The 23,148-nt window shown below is 35.1% G+C and overlaps 1 protein-coding gene across 12 annotated transcripts in view; it reads left to right on the plus strand.

Annotated features, from left to right (window-relative positions):
* The window catches only part of zeb2a (zinc finger E-box binding homeobox 2a), a 264,051-nt gene that overhangs the window by 141,709 nt on the left and 99,194 nt on the right, over nucleotides 1-23,148 (plus strand). For 8 of the 12 annotated variants that reach the window (XM_087265739.1, XM_087265745.1, XM_087265736.1 and 5 more), the window contains one exon: nucleotides 8,952-9,110. The exons of the other annotated variants lie outside the window; for them this stretch is intronic. The gene's annotated coding sequence lies outside the window, so the exon portion shown is untranslated. The remainder of the gene's footprint in view (nucleotides 1-8,951; nucleotides 9,111-23,148) is intronic. 12 annotated transcript variants of the gene reach the window in all.

Below are 23,148 nucleotides of genomic sequence, written 5' to 3' on the forward strand. Positions count from 1 at the left end.
ATTGTAAAAATCCAATAAAACTGTATATAAAAATTGAGTATATGTACAGAGCAATGTTGTGCAATAATGTGTTACTCGTAATGTGTTAATGTAACGCATTACTTTTTAAATATAGTAACTCTGTTATAGTTACTATATGATGCGTTTGTCTGTTACTTTGTAGGTTAATTAATTTTGACTACATTCTAGCCCACATCTTCGTGTTTACAGCAGTGAACCATTGTGGAATTCGTGGATGCCAACCAACCACTGTAAAGAAGACACTTAGTGTATGAGGCGCAGACTGGACAAAAGTCAAGCGAAAGCAGAGACCGAATGCTCGCGAGGTACACCAAGTGTGCATACAAGAGAGACTGAGTGCACATGAGAAAGAGTGAGTGCGCGCAAGAGAGGCCAAGTGTGCACGCGAGAGAGAACAAATGCATGTGAGGTAGACCGATTGTGCCCTCGCGAAAGACAGATACACTATGTTATCTTAAATGTGTAGTGTTGTATTGCTCAGAAAAATGCTGTGATTTGTTTTTTTATTGTTTTACATATTTTTATAGCTGTTACACAACAGCAGATTTTGAACATTTTACATTTCACATTTCACACTTTACATAAGTTGTTGACATACCATGTTTAATTTGTGGTTAGTTTGGAAATTGCTCATGGATTTCATTTTTGAGCAGCTGTTGTTTTTATTTTGTTTAAACTGCAAAACATTTATTGTTGTCTATAATACCTGAGTTTCACCAAATTGATGCTGATTGATAATTCAGATTACTTTCATTTGTTTATTTCATAAATGTTTTGGGTTTGTTGTATATTCTTACTAGTTTTCATATTCAAGCTGTGAAAGAACATGTTTAAGGGTTAAATGCAAACGTTTATAACGCTGAAGCCACTTTAGTGTTTTTGCTTTTTTTCTGAATATATTATTCAGCTGGTTTATCACCTTGTGTTATTGAATATTTGTGTTCCGCTGGTCTGACTTAAATAAATAAGTGTTTAAAATTACTTTTTGTTTAAGTCTGTCTTGTGTTTTAGTTGTGAGAATGCAAATTAATTAAAACTGTGAAGCTGACCAACAGTGTATTTTCCTTGCAGCACTGATGTGACATTATAAAGGCATTGAGGGGAGCATTAAAAATGTTCTTTGGTAACATAACTCAAAAATTACTTTTAACAGTAATGCTTTACTTTATGGTGTAAGTAATCGATAAAGTAATTTAGTAACTTTTTAAATGAAGTAACTAGTAATTGTAACTAGTTACTAGTTTTCAGTAACTAACACAACACTGGTACAGAGTAAACTATGAGCTTTTCAAAAGCCTGTTTAACAAAAACCAGTCATAAATTACTAATAAGCCCACACGGAAATGGGCGTGCAGAAATTTTGTACTTAGATTTCAAACTACAGATTGATTGATTGAAAAAGCATGACTCAAAACATACATGCCAAAATGTAATATTCCAAGCTTTTTAGTTAAACACATTTGTCCAAAACCAAATCTGACTTCATCAGGCCTGCCATCGGTCCAGGTATTAAATGAGTCATGTGTGTCAGGTGACCAAAGGGCAACCTCTCGTGTCAAGCAGGGCCACAACAAACACCCCTGGCCTTGTAATCAGTTAATCATTCCTCCTTGGCCTGCATCCCACCGTGTCTGGGGCAGAGGTGGGGGGGAGGGGGATAACAGCACCCCTGCAGGCCAGCGAACCAGCCTTCAAGACAGGACTTTCCACCCCAAGCAGTGCACAGAGGATGAAGAACCACATTGTATGATTCCCACAATGGCTACTCTGTCACCACAATCCCCACTAATTTCATTTGCCTGCGAGGTAGAGCAGAAATTCCCCAAGAATTCCTGTGATGAAGAGTTGCCCCCAGTCTTGTGGACAACAAATGTGTGTGTGTGGGTCTGTGCATACGTGCATGTCCCTTCCTGTGTCCCGCCTGTCGAGACAACCTTCTTCTCAGAGGGGCATTTAATGTCATAAACACTCCCGAAATGGAATCAGAACATCACTGGAATGAGAGTCCCGAATCGTTAAACTGCAATAGTGAATGTTGTTGTGAGGCATTTTTAAGAAACTCATAAAACTTCGAGGGAATTTACGTGACATCGCTTTCAACTACAAATAGCGCTTTGAATGTGTTTGGGCCATTCGTTTGCCTAATAACACCACTTTGGGGGCCTAAAAAAAGGAACTTGTCAGTTGTTGAAAGTGACAATTTTGTTGTCTCTGTGTAAACAACGTGCAAAAAATAATAAAATGTGATATCGTGAACATACAGTACATATTGCATGTTTAGTCTTCAGGCCTTGAGCAATTTATGGACATACGAAGCAACAGTTGTAAGCTGCAGGATGCGGGGTTTTATTTTCAAAGTGGCATCTCCAGCTACAATAAATAGCCTGGCATAAATAATAAATATTTTTTGTAGTGGTTGCAGATTTGTGTGAATAGCAGTTTTTTTTCTTTTCTTGCGTTGTTAATGTTTTAATGTTATGATAAATGTTAAAAAATATTTTCCTTTACCACTACTAGCATTACTGTATTTTAAAGAGTGCTGCTTAACTTCTGTAGGTTGATAACATCTAGTTAAAAATGCTTTGTCTGATTTATACTTATACTGCATACAGTGCTCAGCATAATTGAGTACACCCCATTTTGAAAATGAAAATTTGATCATATTTCTTAGTGAATAAACATTTGGACAAAACAGACATTAAACAGGTACATTTAGTAAAATAGTATTTTAGTCACTGAACATCTTTAGAAACATGTTTAGAAATAGAAAGATAATACATTTATATTTATGGGTAATATTGCAAAAAAACCCTCAAAATTTCAAAAACATCCAAAATATTTTTGGTTTCTCTTGATTTTTGCTGTTTATAAAATTTTTATATTACATTTATTCCCTAACATATGAATGTTACTAATTTATGGACTGCTATTGTAAGTTATTTTGTTAAATATGCACAATATAATATTGTAAAGCATCCTATAGAAGATATTAATGTAAATGAGAAAGTTGTGAGGGGTGTACTCAATAGGCATGGGCTGGTATAAGTTTCTGACGGTATGAGAACCTTATAAACTTATAACCTTAGATTAAATACCACGATATTACAGTATTGTGATTACTGCTCTAAAATAAGTTCATTTTAAATGTCTGGGTAAAAATAATAAAATAAATAAAATAAAACTTTATCCCTATAGAACACAATATACTTCAATTTAAGAGACATTTCTAATATTTTGGAGCAGTAGACATGTCAAGTTAAATTGTGAAAATAAATCTTTGACTTCTGCTGTCTTATTAGTTTCCGAAACGCAGATTTCTTTATGACACATAAAAAATACATTAAAAACATACTTGTATATATCTAGGAAATGGTATAACAGAATATTTTAGCGGTATTAAAACCGTGATATAGGTAGCGCAGTGGCACAGGTCGTGCTTTCACCTCACAGCAAGAAGGCCGCTGGTTCGAGCCTCGGCTTGGTCAGTTGGTGTTCCTGTGTGGAGTTTGCATGTTCTCACTGCATTTGTGTGGGTTTCCTCCGGGTGCTCTGGATTCCCCCACAGTCCAAAGACATGCAGTACAGGTGAATTGGGTAGACTAAATTGTCTGTAGTGTATGAGTGTGAATGAGAGTGTATGGATGTTTCCCAAAGATGGGTTGCAGCTGGAACGGTATCCGCTGCGTAAAACATATGCTGGATATGCCACCCCAGATTAAAAAAGGGACTAACCCGAAAATGAATGAATAATTGAACAAAACATTGACTTTCCTAAAACGTGGTAAACCTTGAAACCTTGGTTAATGTCCCATGCCTAGTATTCATACTGTATATGCTGTCAATTTGTTTAACTTTTTTTTTTTTTTTACCAGGATGCTCTTGCATGATAGATTTTTAATTTCTCAAAGTGCTTTATTCCTGGTTAAATACATACTATTTATCATACTAAAAATATGTACTTATTAAATAATAATAATAATAATAATAATATTAAGATAAATTTCTTATTCATTTTCTTTTAGGCTTACATCGAAATGAACTACCAACTTATCCAGCATATGTTTTCCAGCCGCAACCTAACACTGGGAAACACCTATACAATCTTGCATTCACACACATACACTACGGCCAATTTAGTATATTCATTCACAAATTACATACAAAAATACCAACTGACCCACCTAGGGATTGAACTAGTGACCTTCTTGCTGTGGGGCGAATGTGCTACCCACAGCACCCCCGTGATGCCCTACATTTCTCAGAATTTGCAATTTATATGTACCACATAAAAAGCAACTAAGTTTTAAAATAACATTAGGGAGTGTAAATTGCAATCTTTGCATGAAATGTCCCAATATAGAAATGTCCCAATATAAAAAAATATACTTGACCTTTTGCTTTTTTGTTTCCTTGTAAAACTTTGTAAAACTTGTAAAACTAAAATGCAATGTGTGATTCTAATCAAACAATCGAAAATAACAACAATAACAACAATAATAATAATAATAATGATTCAAAAAGCAGTTGATTCTTCAAAGTTTAAATTTAACTTCACACGTAATTTTAAAAAGGTGGAACAACTTGGAAAATTAAGATATGACGGAATGGCTGAACACATCAATCTTTTTAACACTCCCCATTGAAATTTTTCATTTAAACAATATGACAAAATCATTATTGGTTTGTATCAAAAAGGTACTATGGATTAAAAGTTGGATGTTATATTTAGTTTTGGGTCCTACATTTTCTCAAATAAATTATCAAGACTTCTCATAAGTCTGGGATTATCTTGTTAGTGTACATAACAGATCAACTAAAAACAATAGACAAAAAAAACAAGAAAACATCTGAGACAAGCAACGTTGTATATCCAGTAAATGATCACATTCGCTGGAGGTTAGATAAATTATTAAGTCATTTCCTTTTAATAAACTGTAACACTGATAAATTACATTCATTCACTTTATCATTTCATTCAGTGACAGCCAGCGTTGCCTCACAATCTTTTAATACAGAGCAGCGTTCACAGCGAAGAGCATTTCATCTGTGTTCTTAATCTTTGGCATCAGACACGAGCAAGCAGGCTCTTTGAAGCTCTGCCACGACTTCAAAACCATAATCATATTCCCCACAGATCTAACTTAGTTTGAGATATTATTTATAACCATTATCCAATGTATATTGGAGGTGAATAACCAGATTTAATGTTTCTTGTGAAATGAAATGAGAGGCACTTGCTTCTTTCCTCACACGATCTGCCTCATTAACCTATTGTGAAATGTACAATTATCCCATTTGACTTTATAATTCCTGTTCTTGGTTTTTCCTAATGAATTATTATTATTTTTTACTGTGATTGATGAGATAAATCATTTATTAAAATGCTGAAATGCTGTCTCTTACATGTGACTGGATTAAACCCGTTTGAAATTTGTCAAACAGGATCTTGGCTCCATCAATGACATCCTTAAGTTTTAGGACTCTACACAAACCCGCAACACAAAAATGTAAACCTAAGCGCATAAGGGTATTCTTGTTTATAAATACTGTGACATATTCAGCATGCAGGACTAAAATCAAAGGCTTTCAAGTGTTTGATGCTACTTGCGTAGCCACAGGCGTAATTTGAAAATTGATCTTTCTAAGTCACGCTCAGATCGCCACTGAAATGAAGACTGGCTTTCACACAACTCAACTTTGTTTTCAGGAAAGATTGCAGTATATGTGGATTTTATGCTTCTATCTGGCATGTGAAGGAGCTAAAGCTTTCCTCAGGAGAGAATATTGTGTAAAAATGGGCAGGAAAACACATCACCTACATTTCTAAACTCCGTTTTTTTTGCTCATGTAACCATAGAAACATAGTGAAATATTAACTACACGTGCATGTTTTCTGTTTTGTATATTTTATATGTTGGAACAATGAAAGACGAATATGAATGCAAATAGTATGTAATAATTGACTCCTCTTCATCACAGAGTAAACAGACAATTAGGTTTTTTTAGCAATATAACTTACTGAATATCCACATAAAGGTAACATCACAACTCTAATAGGAAAAAAAGGCATGTTTGAACAGTTTGTTAATGTTTATGGGATTGATTTTGTGACACCACGTCTTGTTTTTGGTTTGTTTGTGTCAGTGGTGCATTTACATTTCAGTTGAACCACACCAGAATTTGATTTGAAGTAGACCAAGACCCTACAAAATGCATCTTGGTCCCCCATACAAACAAATTCAGTTTGTCTGGTAACCATCATAGTCTGGGTAACAGTGTTTGCACTTATTCAAATTAACCGAACGTAATAATCAGAGTAGAGTTTATTTTAATCAAACCAAACCTGCCAGTTGCAAACACACCCTTCAATTCCCATCAAGTATCTAAATTTGTATCTGTTAAAAAAAAAATTCTATGCTCGTAACTAGAGACTGGAAGAGAGTTTATTTGTATGTTACTTGTGCAAACATATCTAAAGCAGAGTCATTCTCAGACTTGTCTCAGACCACCAAACACTCACAGACAAAGAGATGTCTAGCTTATGATTCAGCGTGTTATATCAACTGTATTTTACCAAATGATTTGACATAGCAATGAGCACTTTGGTTGAGAGATATTCTTTATCTGCTTGAACTCAGAAATATAAGGGTGATAATAGTTAATATTGTCGTTCTGTTTAGGGTTGTGCTTCCTAAAAGCATTGTAAGGCTTAGTATATCATAAAAGGGATCTTAATATTGCGGTCTGTTTCACTAAATCATTGTAACTTAAGTAGCACTTTTTTGAATTGTAGTTGTAGAATTATAGTAGCAATACTACAATATTAATTAAGTAACAATATTTTGTAATATACCCTGCATATATGACATATAAATTTATATAAACTTTGTGAAATCTAAACAAGGGGCGACACAGTGGAGCAGTGAGTAGCGCTGTCACCTCACAGCAAGAAGGTCACTGGTTCGAGCCCCGGCTGTGGCAGTTGGCATTTCTGTGTGGAGTTTGCATGTTCTCCCCATGTTCCTGAGGATTTCCTCCGGGTGCTCCCTACAGTCCAAAGACATGCGATATAGGTGTTTTGGATAAGCTAAATTGGTCGTGTATGTATGTGAAGGAGAGTGTATGGGTGTCTCCCAGTGCTGGGTTGTGGCTGGAAGGGCATCCGCTGCGTAAAACACTTGCTGGATAAGTTGCCGGTTCAATCCACTGTGGCGACCCCTGATTAATAAAGGGACTAAGCTGAAAAGAAAATGAATGGAAGAATGAAATCTAAGCATGAACTTTTGTCATTTATGCCGTTTATGGAGAGTCTATATTGAATATAATTTGAATTATTTTTGTACATTTTCCTAGACGATCTATTAGTCTTATTTTATTAATTTATAAATTAAATAATGAAAAAGCACTTGCACAAAACAAACTAACAAAAACAGAAATACACATCTACATTAAGCAACTGACTAAAAATGAATACACGCTGAAAAGAAAATAATGAATGAAATAAAATGAAACATGCTTGAAAAAACTGGAAAACGATTGGGAAACAGGGATGAACTCTAAAACAAAAATCTGTCATATATTAAACATTTCATATTGATAACATGTTCTTTAACCTTCTTTTTCAGCAGTTTTATGTCCCGTCTTGCATGTAGGTGCTTTATATTGATTGCTAATCCACAAGAGATGGCAATTATTGGGTTAAACGTTCGGACTAATTCCATATAAGGTTATATTTCAGCACTTTTGAAATGGACAGCGACTCTAAAGTAGCACGTAGAAAGTATTGCGCGATTATGTTACATGCCTTTTTTACATAGGAACCAAGAAACATTGCTATTGAAAAACGCAGACCTGGTCAAGCTCACAAACTGAAAAATACCTTGTATCTAAGTCATCTAATATAAAGTATATATTATTTTTTGATGTAAATTGTAGATAATTCAAACCACTAACAATACAAATGATAAATTACTTTTCCCCTTAGTCCATCACTGTTTTTATCCTTGATCAACACATAAAATTGGACTGTTTTTAATAGCAAGGAGAAAATAGATATTAGATGCAAGTTCAATTGCAATAACAGTTCATAATGTCATAATTATCATTTAAAATATTTATTTCTTTAAAATTACAAACGTAATGTCAAACAATCGTCATTCATTAATTCATTTATTTTCTTTTCAGCTTAGTCCCTATTAATTCGGGGTCACCACAGCGGATGAACCGCCAACTTACCCAGCCAATTTTATGCCGCGGATGCCCTTACAGTCGCAACCCATCCCTGGGAAACATCCACACACACACTCATTCATACTCATACACTTCGGACAATTTAGCCTACCCAATTCACCTGTACCGAATGTCTTTGGACTGTGGGGGAAAGTGGAGCACCTGGAGGAAACCCACGCAAACGCAGGGAGAACATGCAAACTCCACACAGAAACGCCACTGCTTCGCCCTCAAACAATCGTCAAATGATGTTAAATGATGTAATGTCAAATGAATCGCTTGGTCCTTCAGTCGACCACAATGGAGAAGTCACACATTTCATCAGCATGACATTGCATTAGGACAAAGTGACAAATGTATACCCCCCTCAAAAATTTCAAACAACCCCTTAAGTAATTCATCCTGGCGCCGATTCCGCTCTGAACCAACGTATTGACTGTAGCATGCAGCCTTTTCACATTAGATGAGCTGCAGCTATTGACGCCGTCAGTGTTTGTCATGGTTTTTAAAACTATGTTACAAGAACTGATGCTCCTTTAATGAATCTTAATAATGGAGGTCATCAGATGAGATTTAATTTAGCTGGCCCCTCCACCTCATCATTAAACTCCTTACTGCCATACCTCGACCGCTAACAGTGAGAAATGTATTTTTCTTCTGGAAGATGCCGGCCATAATTGACGGTCCTGTCCTCTCCCCAGGTTTCCATGAGCCGAAGGTGGAACTACTTACAGTTGTGGTCAGCCGTGTTACCTCACACCACATGGCTGAGAGGACGAGCGGGACGATGAAGCAGACGAGGGGTGCGGTTACACCCTAACCAGTGTGCGCTGCTGCCAGGGGCCAAACCCACAGGCTGAGTGAGTGCAAATACATGGTGAATGACAGAGAAAACAAACGGGGAGAAAGAGGGTGACGCAGTATTTAGGCAGACGGAGTGTAGAGGCTTCTTAATGAGATGTGGCGGTCAAGTGTAAACACAGCATTTACACTCTACTCAGGGAGAAAAAAAAGTGACTATACCATCTCAGATGTTTAAACAAGCTTGTTTTGGAATCACGACAGAAGTGTGATTTTATTTAGCAGAGGTTTGGGGAACTTGAGCTTTGAAGATTTGCTTGAAATGTACTGTGAGTGTTGAAAGCAGTGTTTTGAATCAAACGCTAAGTGGAAATTCACACATGCAGTGATTTGTACTGACAAAGCAACTGAAAGTTGTGTGGCTTCCATTGACATTAGTGGCCAAGAGCAAAGCTGAGTCGGTGGGACATCACCGAGATGAGTGTAGTTTCTATGTCAGAGGTATCGCAGAACTGTTTAACAATGACTGGCAAACAAGACGATTTTCTTGTATGAGAACTGGCATCTACGAGAGTTGTGGCGAAAAATTGCTTGAATCTTTGTTGATTCTAAAATTAGTTTTTAAATGCCAAGTAGTAAGTAGTGTGTCTTTTCAATCAATTATGTACATTAGAGTTTCATGTTATACCTACTAATATCAAATTTGTGCTATATTTAGTGTGTCGCCAATAGTGTTTGTGTGAATGACTTCTATATTAGCATTCAGAAGCAGACTTACAAGTGTGAATCTGAAAATATCCTTCTAGAAATGCATTAGGAAAACACTAAAAAGAAAATTCTGAATTGAAACCAAAATTTCTGGATGCACTTGACCAAAAACGAAACCAAAAGTTATTTGAAATAATGATTTATTATACAGTGCTCAGCATAACTGAGTACACCCCATTTTGAAAATTAGTATTTTTAACCATTTCTCAGTGAATATAGGCAATGTATTTTGGTGAATTTAAAAAAATAATAATAATTAACTAAACAGGTATATTTATTTAAATAATATTTTAGTCACCAAACATGTTTAGATATTGAAAGATAATACAATTAAATTCAAGAAAAATATTTACAACCTACAAAAATCAACAATTTTTTTTTACTCACTGCGCCATCATGATGGCCAATTATACACCAATGAAAGCTTATTGATTTCCAAAAGTGTACACTTATGTACAGGGTCACATATTATTGACAGTGAATCCAGAATCGTCAGTTTACCGGTTGCCATGACAGCATAGTAGCACTACTGGAAGCAGCAGAAATAAGTATACTACATAGAAATGTCCAGCCATCATGTTATTTCATCAAAATCATTTTGATTTTGTCAATACCCCAAAAAACAGCATTATGCACGGAAATTCATTCATTCATTTTTTTTTCAGCTTAGTCTCTTTATTATTTCAAGGTCGCCACAGCGGAATGAACCACCAACTTATCCAGCACGTTTTTACGCACGTTTTTACGCACGTTTTAAATTAACTAACATTTGATCCTCAAATACTGTTTATCAATGATGGCAACTTTCACAATATTAAAAGTCATATTACTTTTTATTATGTATTTATTTATTTTGTTGGTGTGTAACAAGACCATATATAGTAGTATACAATACAACATAGGAAAAATTACAGACCTAGTTTTCTTATTTTCCCGCTATCTTCTCAAAATAAAATGAATTAAATTTTTGAATTAAGAACAAGCATATTCTCTGAGAAAAAAAATATGAAAATGAAAAATAATAAAAATAATAATTGAGCAATTTACAATAAAAGAGGAAAAAGAAAATTTTACATTTAGGAGTTGATATTTCCTATTTCCAGTTATTTACTGTGTATTGGAGCTGATATCAACTGAACAGGATCAGCCTTTGATATAGTCTAAAACATGGTTCAAGTTCTTGTAAAACCATTTGGGAGTTCCTGTAAGTAAGCATCTTGACTTCTCAGGTTTTAGTGAAGTTTATTCATAAACTAATCTCGAGAGGATCATGTGCTTATGATTGCTTGCAGCCGGCCCCGCATTATTCAATTTATGATTCACCAATCAGACGACTTCTAAGCCACTATAAAAACCCCAAGTTCCATAGGACAGCCATCTTCGTTTTGAAGAATCCCCCCTTCCACCCTTACTCCTCCTTTCCTAGATGGGTGAGACGGTGGCCCAGTGGTTAGCACTGTTGCCTCACAGCAAGAACATCATTGGTTCTAGTCCTTACCAAGCCAGCCGACTTGTCTGTGCGTAGTTTACATGTTCTCCCCGTGCTCACGTGGGTTTCCCCTGGGTTCTCTGCTTTCCTCCCACTGTCCAAAGACATGCAACTTAAGTTAATTGACTAATGCAAATAGGCACCATAGACATGCACCTAGTAAGTAGTCACTATCTGTTCATTAGCTACTTTAGCAGGGGAGTTCTCGAGATCTACCTGAGCTCAAACTCCCCTCTCGCCTTGCAAACAGGAGGGAACCCCGGGCTCGAGGAGCTTATGAGCTCAGGGTTCTCTCCTGGGACAGCATGCCAAACAAGCTTTATAATCAATCATCAGATAAGGGTTAACTCTTGAATTGCAGCTAAAGATTTCTCAGATCCACCTGTCATGTGATGAAGGAAGTACTGTACCTGTTTCCATTTGATAAGAATGACTCATCTAGCTAAAAGAGTAGAACATGTAAAAAACCTGGCGAGATGCAGCAGTCATATCAACTCTCTCTGAAATACCATAAAGGGCTGTCAAGTGGTTAGGGTCTAGATTTTTGTCAATAGCTTTATTATCAAAAACACTGGAGCAGAAATTTGTCAATTGAGAGCAACTTCAGAACGTATGGAGATGGTTAGCAGGAGACTGCATACAGTGATGACAAGCATAACTTCTATCAGGAAAAATTTGTGCTAATTTGGCATTGGTTAAATGAGCTCTATGGAGCACCTGCATTAGACCATGTCTGATGGCGAATATGGAGGGAGGAGTGAACCATCTTTAAAATATCTTTGCATTGTTCCTCCGCAATAGCAACACCAAGGTCATTTTCCCAAGATACTTTAGCTGCGTCCCAAATGGCACACTATACACTATGCACTCATGTACTTATGCACTTACACACTCAACAGGATAGTATATGTAAGTAGTGTCGTCCCAAATGGCACACTAATGTTTTTTTTACCAAGCTGAAATTCAAACCGTTTCCCTGATGACGTTTGACAGTTGCCAAATCAGTGAAATAAACGACTGAATTATCAAATAATACCTGCTGTGAGTATAACCGCATTCACCACCGGGAGGCGCTATAAACACTCTTGTAGGAGAGTTTTGCTTTCACCATACAAAATAAATAAAGTTATCCAAAGTGTGCGCCCCATAGCTCCACCCTTTCCGCTACAAGAGCAAACCTACGGTCGTTGAGTGCATGAATTGTCCATCGTTACACACTTCATTTTAGCGGCTGAATGAGTGCATCATCCGGTTAGTTAAAGTGCACTTATTATTTTTAGAGTTTTCAGTGTGAACACACTACTTACACTTTTTATGCTACAAAATGGCATAGAATAGAGCATAAGTATGCGATTTGGGACGCAGCATTTGAGAAAAACCGTAGGATTTACATTTAGTGTACTTATTACTTTTTGACACAACGAGTTAAGAAATTTCATCCATTAAGTCTTTAAATCATTAACCAGCAGCGGCTGTCTATAAAACATACAATAAAGTATATGTATAAAATATGGGCCATAAAATAAAGTGTAACCCAACTTATTTTTATATCACATCAAATTCTCAAAAGAAATTTCTAGACGTACTGCCCATCTTGTTCCAATATATTTGTATTATCATTGAATGAAGTAGCTGACTTGATTCTAAAGAAATCACCAACATTCTCAACAAAATGCCATAGAACGAGTGCTTCAACCCAGTACTTCCCCTCTTTTATGAATTCTGGCCAGTGCACAATAGTAAACGGAGGCAGGTGGAGAATGCTCAGAATTTCTGTAGCTCATCAGCTGCCGTGAGGTGCACTGGTATGACGCCAGCTTGTTTTGGTTAGTACCTGTGTAGATCTGGGACCTCCGCCAGCGCCTCATGTTCCAGCGTTTCCCTCCCAGGCCAGCAGCTCATAAAGCTGTCAGTGCACTTGTAGTCCTGGTCACCTTTGCCACAGTTTAAGTCAGCAAATTTCCTCCATCTTGCCTCACTCGCACACTCTCATCACTCTTGTACACACATGAGCTCAGACATGACGTGCTCATGACACGCAGATTGCTTTACTTTGTTAAAAATAGCAAATCATTTATAAATGAGTGTATACTTATAAATATGAGTAATAAAGAGATCATTTAAATCATAAAAGAAAACTTGACATGCCACAACTGTTGCTTGAATCCCTTTGTGTTCACCACTGGCATGCTTCTGAAGATGTCAACCTAATCTTCCCAAACAATGCAGCGATCATTTTTATTTTTGGGGTGATTCAATGCATCTGTCACAGCTAACAAAACAATATCGCTTCTAGATTTGTGCCATTCACATACTCGTTTCAATGGGAATAATTAGACTTTGTAATACTTTAAATGCTTCCTTCACTGTTACTTTAGTGTATACACTGAAACAACTGTGTCTTTTATTCAAAGTACATTTTTATATTGGGTTAAATAAAAAATTATGGTTTCTCATTATAACCTGTTTTATTCAATTTGTCTTAAAGAAAAAAAACTAACCCCCTAGGTAAATTTAAAACCATTAGTTTTCTCAAAGTTATATTTTTACTTTAAATCAGCAGATTTCATGTCATGTGAGCACATAAAAAAGTTTTAAATGCTTTCAGTTTTTATGTAATTCTAATGTGGGTATTGTTGTTACTATTTACATATTGATAGCCGTACTGAAACCACCATAGCTTACCTCATTATTAAAAAGAAAATAACTAGCAATGGCATAGACCAGTGATTCTCAAACTTTTTTCACCTCAGAAAAAAAAAAAGTCTCTCCAAGTACACCATAATGACCAGTATTAAAAAACAGCATATTAAGCTTAGTTAAGTAGCTACAGCTCTGCACAATTCAAAAACGTGGCAGATTAATTCCTATTGTTATGAATATTTATTATTGTCAGCCACTTATAACATTATTAATAGTTGAAACAATAACTAAAACATCAAAAACAAATAAAACATCAATGTGTGCTTTTGAAAGTTAATTAAAAATGGCACTGTTCTTAAAGTAAACAGAAAACTGCTGTGCTTAAATGTAAAGTATTGACATATAGTAGCCTATTCATTAAATCCTGGAAATGTTCCTTGGACCTCATAAATATCATCCTATTTATATATGAACTATTTTTGATCAATTTTAAAATATATGGTACATGTATATATATGACTTATTTGTATATGTTTGAAATCTAAATATTAACTTGTATTTTAAATATATGATTTATATTTACATATTTAGAAATTAGATCTGCTTACTGTGCGTTAGAGTAGGTTTTGTGCGTCAGAAAAGTGATTAAACTATAGCTGTCAACATTGGGATTTAAAAACACGAGATACGCCCCCAACAACCATTACAAATATGGTAAGGAAATTAGCTTCAAATGGTAGACAAATGTTAACAAACATTAAAAAATGTAAAATAAAATAAAAGGTTTAGCCTATTAAAATCAATTTACTGATCACATCTGTGTTATCGTATGCATTAAAAGTGTGTTAATTTTTTTTTTTACTTTAATTATTCAGCGATTCCTCCACGTACCACTAGAGAAAGCCTGCGTACCACTAGTGATACACGTACCACGGTTTGAGAACCGCTGGCATAGACTTACATTATACGTTTACCGGCCACTTTATTAGGTACACCTTACTAGTACAGGGTTGGACCACTTTTTGCCTTCAGAACTGCCTTCATCCTTTGTGGCGTAGATACAAGATACTGGAAATATTCCTCAGAGATTTTGGTCCCTACTGACATGACAGCATCACGCAGTTGCTGCAGATTTGTCGGCTGCAGATCCATGATGTAAATCTCCCATTCCACACATTACATAAAGGTACTCTTTTGGATTGAGATCTGGTGACTGTGGAAGCCATTTGACTACAGTGAACTCATTGTCATGTTTAGTTTGAGATGATTTGCGCTTTATGGTGTGGCACATTATTCTGCTGGAAGTAACCATCAGAAGATGGGTACACTGTGGTCATAAAGCGATAGACCTCGTCAGCAACAATACTCTGATTGGCTCTGGCGTTGACAGGATGCTTAATTGGTATTAATGGACCCAAAGTGTGCCAATAAAATATCCCCCACACCATTACAACACCACCACCAGCCTGTGCACCACCCACCCACAGCAGAATGAACCACCTATTATAGTTTAGTTCAAAGTAAAATTGTACATGGATTTTAAGTCAAACCAAAGTACACAGAGAGAACATGCAAACTCCACACAGAAATGCCAACTGACCCAAACGGGGTTCGAACCACCTTCTTTTGTGTGGCAGAGGTGCTACCCACTGTGCTGCCAGTCGAAACCTGACAATTATTTGTGTAACACTGAATGTGTTACTATTAGGAGTTACTGTAGTAATATTGGCAATATTTTAGTTTAAATTGATGACCAGTGAGAGGACATTTCACACACACAAATGTTGATTTATTTAAAATTATTGTATGCATTATGCTCTGTGAATCATGAATTTATATTCATATGTATAAGTTTATAAGACAAGATAAATACTTTTTCAGAAATACTGACTTTTAATACTATATGTATTCGCAGATGTGTCAAAAGTAAAAAGCATGTATTAAAAAGGATGTAAACTTTTGATCTGAATAATTGTTAGGGATTTCTCTTCTTTTGTAAAATATCATACATTTTTATTTAATTTAGTTCTGCTCTTCATAAACTACATAACATATATAAATATATTCCTGAATATGAAAATAAGAACATTTTAGCCCTGTCATTCTGTGCAAAAGTTTATACCCCCTGATTTTTAATGTCTTTTTCTGATTATCTGCAGGTCTTAAAATGTCTTAAATTTCAATATCAAAATTGCAGGCCGTAAAAAGTATTAAATTCAATGTGTAAATATTGTGTTACAGGTTTTAAATTATTTTAAACAGGTCTTATTTCTATGTCCATATAAAGTTACCTATTGGACCAACACCCATCCAATCACTAACATTCCATCTCAATAACAGTTTATTTATTAACTCTTATTTATGAACTCGATTTACCAAATCTATTTGTATTTCTATTCATAAACATATGGTGTAATTGTCTTACTTGCAATTTTATATATATTTTTTGAATGTTTTAACTGGGCCATTAGAAAAAAATCCTTACCATTTAGCCTTGTGTAAGTCTGAAATTTCAGTCATAATGTTTTACGGTCATATTTATACATACATATTCACAGAGTGTTGAATTGTATTGCAGTTACAGATTTGTTTGGTCACATATGTATTTTCATTATTTCAGATATGCTTTTACAAACAATAACTCCAACTCCTGCTTTCATTTTGAAGTTCTACATTTTAAACTAATAAAGCTCACAAAGGCCACAAAGATGGCTATTTAGATCCCATGGCAGTATCTACTTCATTAGTATGGTAATTGTTTTGACCTCAAGATTGCCCATTAGGAAGATGATCAGGCCATTAGCAGATGTCAATAGTGCTTTATGTCTTGTAATTGCCATTTCTACAGTACTTGGTCTGCGAAGTCAGAATTTACCGGTGGGATCTTTTAAATGATTTAAATGCTTTCCAACAACTCTTGCATTAGATTAATCTTTACATTATTACACATTTCTGCCAAATACATGGTAGCGTAACTTTTAAAGCAGTACCAAGGGCTGGATGCGAGCTATAATGCATTGCAAAAATGTTCCTTACAAGTCTGAGAAAAACAAAAATAGCTGTTTTCCCAGGAAATGCAGTGTATGAAATAAAGGTTTTGGAGCCTCTGTGACGGAAGGAGAGACAGCCCTTGTCAGGCTTCCAGATTCTGATAGCACACAAGCATCTCTATTCACAGAACATTTCAGTGGAGTCATCTGTTTTACTGGAGATTGACTTTTGTGTGTGTGTGTGTGTCAGAAGAAAAAAAGGACGTTTCAGTGTGATCCTAGCTGTAATGGGCTACCAAAACACATGTGTCTTTGTGTTAGCTGCTCAAATCACTTGATGAGACTGGAGGCTATTTTTTTGAGTGCACCAAAAATGTCAGATGCATTTTTACATGGTTCTGACATTCTGAAACGTCAGAAAAGTGCCTTTCACATGCTTCTATTATCATTGGAAATGAAATAAAGCACATATGACATTGTATAAAATTGTCATATATTCATATGTTAAGTTGCTCAGTTCAAGTCAAATCTTGATTTACTGAAAGCACGCAAAAACAGGCATTTTTGAATGCACATTTCAAATTAGTTTTAAACTCCCTTGTGACTTTAAAACTTTCTTTAATCATATAATTAGTAGTTTAATTCAAGTCCGTAAGGTTAAATTTAACAGTTTAGGCTTTTTTAATCCATCTTACACTTATAGTGAGCAATTTTGAGCAGTTTTTTATTTTTAAACAAACCACAATACTGGATTTTGCACTATTTCCTAATTTACAAATGAATTATTTATTAGTTTTCAGTGTAACGTCAAACACTGCTGGCCATTGTTTCCATTACAGGATAGTTTACTATAGCCAGTCTCTCAGTGAAATTCCATCTCTCATGAAATCATACTCTGTGAATTTATTATTGGAAATGCGTAGCTAATATACATGAAAACATTTTTGAAGACATAATAAAAGGCTTTAGCCGCCTTGCCTGAATATAGCATATTAAATAAGCTTTTTGTGTTTTTTAAGTAAACTTTTGACTTTTCTGCTTTTGATTTACATTGCCTGTATTTCATTCCTTATTTATGTTTTACAATTTATATATTTATAGGTAACAGTTAATACATAATAAAATAAAATATATTTAAATATAATGTGTCCTTACATTCATTCATTCATTCATTTTCTTTTTGGCCCTTTATTAATCAGGGGTCGCCACAGTTGAATAAACTGTCAACTTATTCAGCAAATGTTTTACGCAGCGGATGCCCTTCCAGCTGCAACCCATCACTGGGAAACACCCATTTTGCACTGAATTGACAATGATTGTAAGCTGTGCCAGAGATGCCTTGATATTTTCCATTAGATTGAAATTGTTATTTACTTTAAAATATTTGTTTACAGAAGATGTTAGAAATGCACAGTTTAATATATTGTTTACAGGATTTGCAAGAGTTTTTTTATTTAGATGATAAACTGCTTATTTTCACATCATTAAAGAAAAAAAAAACGTGGCTGTTGTTTTTAGGCAACATGTGCTTTCATTTCAGTTGTTCATGTTGATGTTCAATAAATAATCATAGATAGCAGATAGTGTGTGTTTTCCTCAATTATTTTAAAATCAAGTACTGCTCCCTTCATTCAAAAATCATTCACTTATAATATATGAGCATTACCTGGGTTAGGGTAATTAGGCCAGTTATTGTATAGCGATGGTTTGTTCTGTAGACTATCAAAAAAAAAATATATATATATTGCTTAAAGGGGCTATTATTATTATCTGATTGAATATTATCAGACATACTGTGAAAATGTAATAGTTCTGTTAAACATGATTTGGGAAATATTTAAAAAAGAAAAAAAAATTCAAAGGGGGCTAATAATTCTGACTTCAACTGTATGTGTGTATATATATTTAGTAATTTTTTCCAATATTACCGTAGGCGCATGACTCAATAAAACTATATTTCTGAGAAAAGTTTGCTTAGTCGAATAAAGCAAACGGGAGGCAGCGGGAACTACAATTCCCATCAGCCTAGGCATGGCCATCATCCTTTGCGGTCTGTTGTCACTACAGATCCAGTAATGCGGAAATGGAGTGTGTGAACCAAAAGTGGGTTTTAAATCGGATGTGTGGAAGTATTACGGTTTCTTTCTAAAAGGATACGAAAAAGGAGAAAAGGTGACAGACAAAGAAAAAAACGGTATGCAGGCACTACCAGAATGTGGTGAAATATAAGTCGGGGAATATGACTAAAAACAGTCATGGGGACTGCAGAACACAGCACACTTGTTAGATTGATGCAGACATTGACTTGTACCGCAAAGAGACCTCTATCTCACTCATGGCTTGTCCTCTCAAGTTGTGGAAAGACAATGCACAGCGTTACCCACTGCTGTCAACCTTGGCTAAACCATATCTCTCTGTCCCAGAAACCTCAGTCCCAAATGAGAGGGAGTTTTTTTTCTGTCGCAGAGGACATGCCCAGAAATCCCAGCTTTTGCCAGATTATGTTTATATGATATTTTTTCTTAAAAAAAAAACATCTCTATCCAAGTGAGTGAGTGATTAAATGTTTAATGTGATGAGTTTTCAACAATACTAAATTGAAACTTTATTTTTTCTACATGGTTTTATAGGTTTTTGTTATTAAAATTGAAAAATTGAAGTTCCTGTTTCGACACTTACAGATAGATGGCTAATTTGTATGTCATTTTGTATGCCATTGATATGTTCAGTGCTAAGGTAAATAAGTACTTTTGGCACTTTTTCGAGTCTTTTCATTAGTTTTGTTTTCCTGTAAATTACTCAATAAATACCGTACCGTGTCATTCACACCGAGGTATTACCGTACTGTGAAATTTTGATACCGTTACATCCCTTATATATATATATATATATATATATATATATATATATATATATATATATATATATATATATATATATATATATATATATATATAAATAATTATTGACACATTATATAAAAATATATAAATTAAACGTTCATTAAACGTAATCGAGTTAAAATGTTCAATTATTCGAGATTTTGATTTTAGGTCAAATCGCCCAGCCCTAGGTTGGAAATGAAAAAATGCAGGTCACTGGCCCTCCAGGACAGAGTTTGGACACCCCTGAGTTACAAACACAGAAAAACATTAAACATCCAGTATAAACTCTCCTCCCTGTACTTAACATTCGTTCATTTCCATTCGGCTAAGTTTCTTTATTCATCAGAGGCTATTCATTAGCGCATGTCTTTGGACTGTGGGGGAAAACGGAGCACCTAGGAAACTCACACAAACACGGGGAGAACATGCAAACTCCACACAGAATCACCAACTGACCCAGCCGGGTCTTGCTGTGAGGTGGCAGTGCCAACCCCTGAGCCATTGTATCACCCTCTATTCTTAACATTTGAACTATTTTAGATTTTTTTAAAAGCTGCTTTTAATGATAAATGTTGTGAAAAGTGCTTTTTTCCATTTAACAATAAACAGTACAAGAACTATTTTCCCATTTCTATGGATGAACATTTTTATTATTAATTATCTTTAATAATTATTTATAATTTTGATAATTATTTTGGATTTGATTGTGCTATGGGACAGGGTTAATCTCAGGTGCCTCAGGCTGTTCCTGCTCCTCATTTTCATCATTTTGTTTCCCTCCACCTGACATCCTTTCTGACCACTAACCTCTCCAGGAAAGGTTAGCGAGGCCGTGCTTTGACCCCAACCTTTTCAAAGCAGCTACGGGCCTGATTGTTGAAGCGGCTCGTCAAAAGCAAACTCACTAATCAACCCTGATGCAGCCTCTTCATAACTCATTAGAGAGGTCGTTGGGAATTCCCTTAATGAGTTTTAAATCCTGTTGTGTGGCCCTGCACTGGAGAGCCGAGGACTCAATGGCCTGTGTGAAAGACTGGACTGACGGAAGGTGTGAGTGAAGTGGAGAGCACTGAGCTAAAGAAGAGGATTAAAAACAGACTGACGGCTGGAATCACATCACTGTAGTGAACCAGACCAGAGGAGCTTGGCAAGGTAGTTCCGAGACAGTGAGGAGCTGATGTAGTTAACACTTCTGTCAGGTCACTGCTCATGTTAGATGACCGCAGGCTGTGTTTATGGTATAGGAATTAGAAAGCGTTGAAATAGGAAGTGCTGACAGAACTATAGGTTTGCTAGTGAGGTTAGAGAGCAAGTCGACAAATGGCTCTCTGTAATATTTCTTATTAGAAATTTTGCATTAAAAAGTAACTAATTATTTTTTAACAATATATTTTTTAAAACATAGCTGAATATTTTTTATAAAATATTTTTATTTGCTTTAGGTTTAATTACATATTAAATACGTATTACTTACATATTACATATGTTCAAACAGAATATTTGGAAAAAAATACAGTTGAAGGAAAAATTATTCACCCTCCTGTTAAATGGAGTAAAAGCAGCTTTTAATAATAATAAAATAATAATAATAATTTTTGAGAACCTTAAGAAAATAGCCCCTCTTGTTTTTTTTAAATTGGCATCAGAACAAACCACTGTTGTTCAGTGACTTGCTTAATAAATCTAACTTGGTTAACCTTGCTAAGTTAACCCAATTAACCCATTTAAGCCTTCAAAATGCACTGTAAGCTGAATACTCGTATCCTGCAAAATAACTAGTAAAATATTATTACTTTAATCATTCCAAAGACAAAAAAGTCCAAATTTGACTATTTGCTTCTGTGTCTGAATGGTGGGCCTTCTGTTTTTATATCAGTTGGATATGAAATATTCTTACCGTTAGTTTGCTATTAGGTAATGATGTGCAAAAATAAAACCCCATCCCTATTCAATAATCAAACATTTCAGTTAGAAGTGCATCAACATGCTAAACACAAAAGTCTCAAAAATGTCCTGTTTACACTAACTGTACACTCAGCTTGTACTTTTTGACATTCAACTCTGTCACTGTTGTTATGTGTCTCTGTTATATTCCTCGTTTGTTGTACATGAATGTATTTGAAATGAATAATTCAAAATAAACGATTGCCTATGAAACCTTGTGTCCTAGTTGATGTACAGTGCAATCATTAGTCGTCATATTTCCCCATTCAGCAAACCACACCTGGGGAAACCACCTGATGTTGTCATCTCGTCTCTGTGGTCAGCATTGCTTCAGCACCCTTTAGCACACAAAACATCTGATGGTAAAACATTCAAAACAAATGCAAAGCAATCTGCACTGAATTATTGAAGAGTGATATTACATGTTGCTAATTAAATATGTGGAATCATATACATGTATATGTAAATCAGTCTCCACAAGATTATTAAAGGACAGCCTAGAATGATACTTTTTAATAAGATTAAGCATTTCCACCTTTTATTATTTTTATTTTATTATTATTATTTTTTTACTTTTGCTGCTTCTTCTGCTATAAATTCATGTCAATTGCTAGTTTGAGAAATTTCTGAAAAATATAAGTTGAAAGTATGGCCTTCCTCCTTGCAAAACACTTTTTTTTGTGCTAAGAGAATGGTGGTCATTTCAGCAAACTGTCATAACTAATGCACTCAGACATGAGCTGTTTCATTACAGAGCAGGAAGACACATTTGTAGTGTTGAGTATTGTTCATCAACACTATGCTTATGTTTATTCTGATTGCTTCAGTGAATATTAAAAAACTCAGGTCTGAGTTTTTGCCCATGCATGTGTCATTTTTGCATGTGTTTGTTTTCTAGACTACTGCAAACAAACTACTGACAATTAACTAGATTTTGAATTAAAGTTAATAATGTTATAAAAGTTTGTTGTTTTTCTACAGCTTCTTTCTGTAAGTCTTTTATTATCAGGAGCTACAAGTGGTAGGATTATTGCTTGTATTGTTTACTCATTGACTTTTCTTTTAAAGTCTGGATTAATGTTGACTTGCATTTTACAAACCACCACGGACCACTGTTTCAGCTAAAAAATCTTCTTTAATGTTCTAGTAAAAGAAAAAAAGTCACCTACATCTTGGACTGCCTGAGGGCGAGTAAAACAGGAAATTTTCATTTTTAGGTGATTAGATTAGAATTAGATTATTAAGATATAGTCTAAAATAACAGAGCTAACATAACATTTAGAGCTAACATAATATAGCCTCTCAGTGAACACGGTGTGAATCGTGTTTTTTTAAATCAATGTGAAAGTAATGATAAGCTGCAGTTCAGTAAATAAGC

This window comes from Danio rerio, chromosome 9, assembly GCF_052040795.2.
Source record: "Danio rerio strain M-AB ecotype USA chromosome 9, GRCz13ab, whole genome shotgun sequence".
NCBI lineage: Eukaryota > Metazoa > Chordata > Actinopteri > Cypriniformes > Danionidae > Danio > Danio rerio.